This window comes from Aegilops tauschii, chromosome 7 (genome assembly GCF_002575655.3).
Source record: "Aegilops tauschii subsp. strangulata cultivar AL8/78 chromosome 7, Aet v6.0, whole genome shotgun sequence".
Lineage (NCBI taxonomy): Eukaryota > Viridiplantae > Streptophyta > Magnoliopsida > Poales > Poaceae > Aegilops > Aegilops tauschii.
In genome coordinates this window covers 161,980,201-161,988,408 of record NC_053041.3, presented here as the reverse complement: position 1 = coordinate 161,988,408, position 8,208 = coordinate 161,980,201, and the positions used below count along the sequence as shown (strand labels likewise).

Here is an 8,208-nt window from a genome sequence, read left to right as displayed (position 1 = left end):
TCATACAAGTAAGAATTTGTTTTCTTTTAAAAAGAAGATAAGAACAAAAGGCTCACCACGGTGGTGTCGGCGACGAGATTGGCGTGGGCGATCGACGACGGTGAGGATGGCGGCGGGACGGGACGAACCGCCAAACCTAGACAAATCTTGGGGAAAATGAAGCTTGGAGGTCGAGCTTGGAGAGGAGAAAGCTTAAGTGTGGCTCGAGCATTTCATCGAACACCTCATGTGCATGCATAGAAGGAGAACAGAGCAGCACATGCACACACCTCCCACACGGCCAAAAACAGAGGAGAGGGTGGGCAAGGCGAGGGTATATATAGGCATCTCTGTAGTCCCGGTTGGTGGCTAGAACCGGGACAGTAGCCCGCTCTTTGGTCTCGGTTCCAGCCACCAACCGGGACTAAAGGGGTTGCGCCAGGAGCGAGGCCCTTTGGTCCCGATTCGTGTTTGGAACCGGGACCAAAGGGGTCAGACGAACCGGGACCTATGGCCCCCGAGGCCCGGCCGGCGCCCTAGCCTCATGAACCGGACTGATGCACCCATTGGTCCCAGTTCGTAAGAGAACCGAGATTAATGCTCTTATCTGGCCTGGACCAAAGCCCTATTTTCTACTAGTGCCGAGAGGCTCTTGCTAATGTCCGAAGCAAGACAGTGGCCAGATTTCCTGGGATCTCTTGGCTACATGCATTGGCGATGGAAGACTTGTCCAGAATCTCTACAAAGGCAATATCAGGGCCATGTTAAGAAGTTCACCATGAGTTTTTTCAAATGCATCAACAAATTCGGTATCGAGCAACTCATGAGTAACTCAAGGAAGATTTGATTGAGCACATGTGGGATGTTAAAGGGACAACTAGAACATATGGACTAGTTGATTTCAAGTTTGAACTACGTTTATTTGAAAACTTTGTTTGATTGTGATATTTCAATTAGAACTATGATTTGATATACGGTCATTTTGAGCTTGGGGACTTGAAAAAAAGGCAGGCAAAAGTTTTGTAGTTAGTTTTGGATGACCAGCTTTCGCGTCACTTTAGGCGGATCGGTCCTCACTGACCCACGAACAGATACGGCGTCCGATTTGAAGGTCGGCAAAGAAGATCGCCTAAAAGGAGAGCGTTGCATGAACAATATACAAAGAAGCATCGAGAGCACTACCTCGAGTACCTAGAAAAAGTGGTTACATTCTCAAGCACCGTGGAGGCTGTCCAAACACCTAAATTCTTTTCTAAGCACCGGATGAGTGTAATGTGGCAAAATAAACGGTTTCATCTTTAGAGCATCTCCAACAGCCGTGCTATATAAGCGCCGTGCTGGAAATTTATGGTTTTTAGCGCGCGCGTAATCGCTAAGTGAGCTCCAGGGGAGGCGCAATAACCGCGCATGGCATAAAGAGTTCAGTGCGCGGTCCGAAACGCCATCGCGCGCTATTTATTTGCAGTGGCCGCTACCACACTCCGCACACTAGAACGCCCGCTCGCGACTTCCACCTACCCCGACCCAGGCGCTGCCGCCGCCGCCCGCACCACCCCATTTGTTCCGGCGACTATTCCGCCGCTTCCCCGGCCTATCCCCACGCCACCGCCGCTTCCTCCTTCTCCCTCCAGTCGTCGCCGCCCCTCGCGAGCGCCATTCCTCCGACGAACAGCACCCGGCCGCCCACTGCCGCTCGGCGCCCACTGCCGTTCGACAAAATGCTTGCAAGGTATGTATTGCTTCAACTTCACATTTTTTACATGAATTTGGTGCATGTTGTTTGTAGTTTTTATAGCCTAGTTTAAATTGAACATTGTAGATGAGTTCATCATATGATTCTTGCGAAGAAGAATTTGATATTGAAGAGGAGGAGGATCTTGCAATGATCCTAGCTATGCACATCAATAAAAAACCAAAGCACGGTGGTTCGGTTATGGGTCGGCAGAAAATTTGGAGGGATATGATCGATGCCCACAACAGATTGATGAGGCACTATTTTGCGGATAATCCCATGTACCTCGAGTCGTACTTCCGGCGCCGGTTTAGGATGAGCATCGAGTTGTTCAGGCGCATTGCAGAGAAACTAGCGAGCCATGACCGGTTTTTTCAGCAAAGGAGGAATGTTGCCGGAGAGCTCGGGCATAGCACCTTTCATAAGATGACAGCCGCTTTGCGTATGTTGGCATATGGTATTCCCGCTGATCTAGTTGATGACCACTTGGCCATGGGTGAGAGTCAAGCCATCATGTGGGTCAAGCGCTTTGCAGTCGGAATTGTGCAAGTGTTTGGCCAGGATTATTTGAGATCTTCCAATGCTGAAGACGCCGCAAGGCTATTGAAGATGAACAAAGCTCGCGGCTTCCCGGGTATGCTTGGCTCGATAGATTGCATGCACTGGAGTTGGAAGAATTGTCCTAAGGCATGGCATGGGCAATTCCACGGCCAAAAAAAAGGGTTCCACTATAATCCTTGAAGCGGTGGTCGATCAAGAGACTTGGATTTGGCATGTTTTTTTTGCAATGCCTGGATTTTTGAATGACATCAACTTTGTTAATCGGTCACCACTGATGAATAAGATTGCAAATGGTGAACTACCACCGGTGCAGTTTGTAGCAAATGGCCATACATACAACTATGGCTACTATCTTGCGGATGGCATCTACCCAAAGTGGCAAAAATTTGTGAAGCCGTTGAAAAAGCCGGAAGGTAAGAAAAATCTTGATTTCCACAATGCTCAAGCGGCGGTTAGAAAATATGTGGAGAGAGCTTTTGTGAGAGGACCGGCTAGATTTTGGGATCAAAAGATGCTTTGGTGCATCATGCACGCTTGTGTGATCATGCACAACATGATCATCGAGAATGAGCATGGACAAGATTTAGACTACTCTCAGTATGAGCTCTTGGGACATCCCGTGCGAGTGCGGCGGAGGGCTGCCAGGGTGGCCCGCTTTGTTGCCTCCTATCATGCCATTCGATCGACGTGCCAAAACGCATGATGATCTTCAGAAGGATCACATCGAGGAGTGGTGGGCATGGAATGGCCGACAAAGAGCATCATGATTTGTGCGTTTGATGTTGTATTGTTGAACTATTTGTTCTGTTGCAAGATAAACTATTTGTTTGAGTTGTAATAATAAAATTGAACTATTTATTGTTGATTTATTTTGTTTGTGTTTGATCTTCTTGGTTGTGTTTGGAGTGCATATGTTGTTTGTACGAGAGCGCATGCGCAGTTTTTTGCAGCGGCTGCTGGAGTGGCTCGCGCGCGGTAAACTTTGCAACGGCCGCTGGAGCAAGCGCTCCGCGCAGCTCCGCGCCGTGCAAAATCTCACGAACAGCACGCTGCAAACGCTTTTTTACGTGTGGCTGTTGAAGATGCTCTTAAGCACGCATCTTTGCGGCAATGTCGGCCTAACAAGGCCAGACTTCTCGTCGAATTTATTGACGCCTTCCAAAATGTCATTTTCCGGATATGAAAAGCTACATTTTCAGAACGTGGAGCCAGGCCAATTTTGCAGTGCGAATCAGAAGAAACCAGAGTTGGACCAACACTGAAATACAAAACTATCGCCCACCTTGCACAGTTCACTTGGGAATGCCAACCGATGGTTTGGGGATAAGAATACTGCAGGCAACAGAGCTGGAGGCTTTATAAAGGAAAAAAAAAAAACCCATATAATTGTTAGCAATCCTAGAATGAATAACGATTGGAACATGCATGGTCCATCTCCGACTCAACACATGGGAGTTGGAAAAGTCTACTACCTTAGATGAGAGAATGAGATCGCCAATCAAAGACCAAAGCCACATGTTCTTTAGATAATCTCCTTGTTGCCACCAAAAAGCATCACGCATTGTGTGGACAACATATAGTATCCCGGCTAGGGGGGGGGGGGGGGGGGGGGGGGGGGGGTCGTTTGCCTGCTCCTATAAATTAGTGGCACCTCGCGTAAAGAGATCACGGAACACAGTGAAGGATCTGTTGACAACATCAGAAACTAGATAATGAATATGGAACGTGATTTTTATATGTCCAAAGGGGGAGGAGAAAGTAGCTACGCCAAGAATTCTAGGCGACCAGTAAGTTTCCATCTTATTTTTTACCATGCACAGATATCCTTTACGCATAGCATTTCTCTACTTGCAGCCAAGGTTACATTAAAAGTTAAGAAATTGCTATCTCTCCTATTTGAAAAGAACGTAAAGTTCCGTTGTCCGCCCGTCCTTCATCCAGCCTTACGTATCTCCCATCTTCCTTTCTGTTCTGTTTCTTTTCTTCTTATCTCTGAGTTTCACACCGGTTTTCCTGAAAACCACATAAACTTTTGCGTCTCTTATTGACTTACCATTTCTTGGGTAAATCTATAGGTGATTGCCAAATACAGTAAGGGTTTAGCAAATAAAATCTTATTCTTTTACACAATCACACTAATATAGACACGTAAATCACGGGCTAGCCAACTAGAAAATGTAAGTCCGCGTTGCAATGCACGGAAAATTATCTAGTAACTTAAATTTACCTTGCATCATGTTGAGATTTTTTATCATTCCCGCACGAGCAATATTACAATCATATCAGGAGTAATGGAATTATATGCTATAACTATTACCTTTTACTACTCTGTCTATTTCTTTCATATAGCATAAGTTTTCATGCATTATTTAGAATACAAGGGCTTCCATTCGAATTTCATTGTTGCTTTTCCTTCTGATTGTATTTGTGGCAAATGTTGCATATTATCTTATACTAGGAACACATATTTAAGTGGGGATAACATAGGTATTATGACACTTGGGAATAACCCCTACCTCCTCATCGATTGATGCACACATCTGTAACTTATTACAAAATATTCAATCACGCAAGGAAGATAAACGAACAACCTGTCGGGCAAAGGCAATTTGTAATTGATTTTTTTGTGAGAAGGTACTCCCTCTGTCCAGGGTGCCTAATTGAAACTAGGTTCTCCAAAAGTATCGATCATGATTGTAATTACTTCTTCCCTTTCGGTTTATATGGCTCAATTTCAAAATCTCATTAACCAAGGTAAATAGTGAGTGGTGGATAATTTTTGTACTTTACGAAAGTATACAATTAATGCACTTGTTTTTCTTTAAAAACGTGTTTACAAATGCATTAACTGCAATGCATGCATGACCAGAAAATTACATTCATTTGTGAGTTTTCTCTTAGGCTGGTTACAATGGGCAGGAACTTAGGAGTAACATCACACACTCCAATACAAGTTTGCTTATGTGGCACATATTTAATGAAGAGAGAGGTGCTTGTGGTAACTAGCTAAGTTACCGGAACATCACACACTCCAAGAAACAATGAGTCTATATCCTAATAAATACACCACTGCATGACACTACATACATGTTCCTACCCACTATGGAGGTAGTAACATAGTCTAGGAAACTGTGTAGGTTACTAGCTTATGTTCATGCCCATTGTGACCAGCCTTAATCATTGCATGCGGCGATTTAATGCATCTTAAAATCTGAACATGTAATGAAGAGCCATACTATTGTGACTTATAAAATGAAAAAAAATAAAACTTTAAGATAAGTCCTATAAACAGGAAGGGAGGTTGTAATATCCCTCTAACCCACATAGCCTTTTGGCTTCCCATGCAGACTCCTTAACTTCTCGGCTACCCTTTCCACGCACGCAAACCTCAAACCTTTCATCCACATGCACGAGGGCGAGTGACCCGTTCGGTGGCGTTCCTTCGATTTGGAGGTACGAGTGGATTCCGCATATCAAGCGAGTATTCGGTTTTTGGGAACGAGTTGGTTCTCCTTCCTCGACCCAACCAAACACGCGAATGAGTCCTGGGTGCAGGTCAGACCCATTACATTCCACCTGGTGATACAAACCAAACACAGCCTTAGGGCATGCCATAAGCTCGTTTCCACAATATCAAACATAACGCTGGCCTATGTTCGTGCATCTTGGTCGTGGTGCAGCTCATAAGGCTGGTCATAGTGGGGAGTAACTTAGACTAGTGTCATGCATATGAGACTAGTCTAAGTTACTACCTTCATAATGCAAAATAACATAATAGAAGTAATATAGATGGTTTCATTTATTAACTCGTAGACTCATCTTGTCTTGAAAAGCGCTATGTTACAGTAACATATTATGTTACCATCTCTCATTAATTACTTGCCATATAAGCAGAATTTTCTCGAAGTGCGCTATGTTACTAGCTAAGTTACTCCCACTATGACTAGTCTAAAAAAATCCTATGCGCCTGGACGGAGGGAGTAATAAATATTGCAGGACACAGTTCTGAAGCAAAGGCCATGCATCGAATCCATTGTGTACCCAAGTGAATAACACGGAAGAAATTGGGAACTCTTTAATTGTTAAAAACATATTGTAGCGGCGCTTCTAAATAGATAAAACTAAAGGGAACACATACTCCCATCAGAATTTGAGCCTTTAAAGTTGAACAAACTATTTACCTTTTACTCACCAGAAGTCATTTCAAGTACTGTACTAAAATGTGTGGGTGTGGTGCCAGGTGATTGTTATTTCAGAGACAATGCCGGTCACTGAGAAGTCTGTAAAAGAAGTGTACACGGCTCTTCTCCCCCAAACTATGGTTGTCGCCGATCTCGGTTGTTCCTCAGGACCAAACGCGTTGGTCTTCGTCTCAAATGTGATCAATGCCATAGCTGAACATAGCAGTAGGCTCGGTGCCAGGGTGATCATGTGGAGGTTCAGTTCTTCCTGAATGACCTGCCAGGAAACGACTTCAACCAGCTCTTTCGGTCACTCGAACAGTTCAAGAGGTCAGCTGAAATGGATCGGAATGGAGATACGCTACCTCCGTATTACGTTTCCGGGCTGCCAGACTCGTACTACGTCAGGCTTTTTCCTCGTCAAAGTGTTCATCTCTTCCACTCCTCCTACTGCCTGCATTGGCGCTCTCAGGTACCTTGAAATACACAAGTGTTTTTTCTTTTGAAAAGGGGATAACCCCAGCCTCTGCATCATACGATGCACACTAAATTTTATTAAACTTAAAATAAGTCCGAGTCACCGAGAGATACATCATTTGATACCTATGAAATTCTACTCGTGTTGACATGTGTGTACATAGGTGCCGGAGGGTCTTGAGGGCAAACGAGAAGTGTATCTAAATGGAGAGAACATGTACATCGCCAAAAATACCCCACCGTCGGTGGTGAAGCTATTCCAAGAGCAGTTCAGGAAGGATTTCTCTCTGTTCCTGAGGCTTCGCCACGAAGAACTTGCGTTCGACGGTCAAATGGTGCTAACATTTCTTGGGAGAAAGGACGAGGATGTATATAGTGGAGATCTCAACCATCTCTTTGGCTTGCTTTCGCAGTCTCTACAGTCTCTTGTTGTGGAGGTAAATAAGAGTAGAGCATATCAAATTATACTAATTCCTAATTAACATTCAGTTTTACAGCAAGTGAATTTAAATCAGTTTGCTCATAAAGTCATAATGCATATAGGGCCTTGTGGAGGAGGAGAAAGTAAGCTCCTTCAATTTACCGGCCTATGGGCCGTCGGTCGGCGAAGTGACGGCATTGGTGAAGGAAAGCGGCGCCTTCGAGATAGCTCACATCAAGCTGTTCGAGCAGAACTGGGACCCCTAGGACGACTCGGAAGGCAACGGCGTGCTCGACAGCGCCTGCAGCAGCGTCAACGCTGCCAAGTGCATCAGATCGGTTATGGAATCCCTGGTCGCGAGCCATTTCGGAGAAGACATACTCGACGCGCTGTTTGAGGAGTACACATGTCGCGTCGCCGGGCACCTCAAGAAGGAGAAGACCAAGTTCACCGTCGTCGTCCTTGCCTTGAAGAAAATATAGCAGGGCAGGTCCTTGAGTGTGTGCTCTGCAAACTGAGGCCTTATCTTCATCTTGCAGATGGAGCAGGGGATCCGAAGTAATTAACTCCACTTTGCTTGTGCAGATGGAGTCATGTTCTAAAGTCAATACTATTACTCCCTTCGTAGATAAATATAAGAGCATTTAGATCACTAAATGTTTAGATCATTAACGCTCTAATATTTCTTTACAGAGGGAGTACATCATTAATCTGTTCTGCTACTCCATCCACCTGTCCTCTAGTAGTTGGTTTTCTGCATTGTGTTGTAAATATGTTTGTGGTGTTTTTGTGTTACCCTTATTATTGCTTTGGCAGAATTTATTGCCCCTTGGCCTATATGGTCTTCGACCCGGTTT

General features: G+C 44.8%; 1 pseudogene; it reads left to right on the top strand.

The window, feature by feature from the left end:
• Nucleotides 1-3,965: 3,965 nt before the first annotated feature.
• LOC109782678 (benzoate O-methyltransferase-like) lies at nucleotides 3,966-8,054 on the top strand (annotated as a pseudogene).
• Nucleotides 8,055-8,208: the final 154 nt, after the last annotated feature.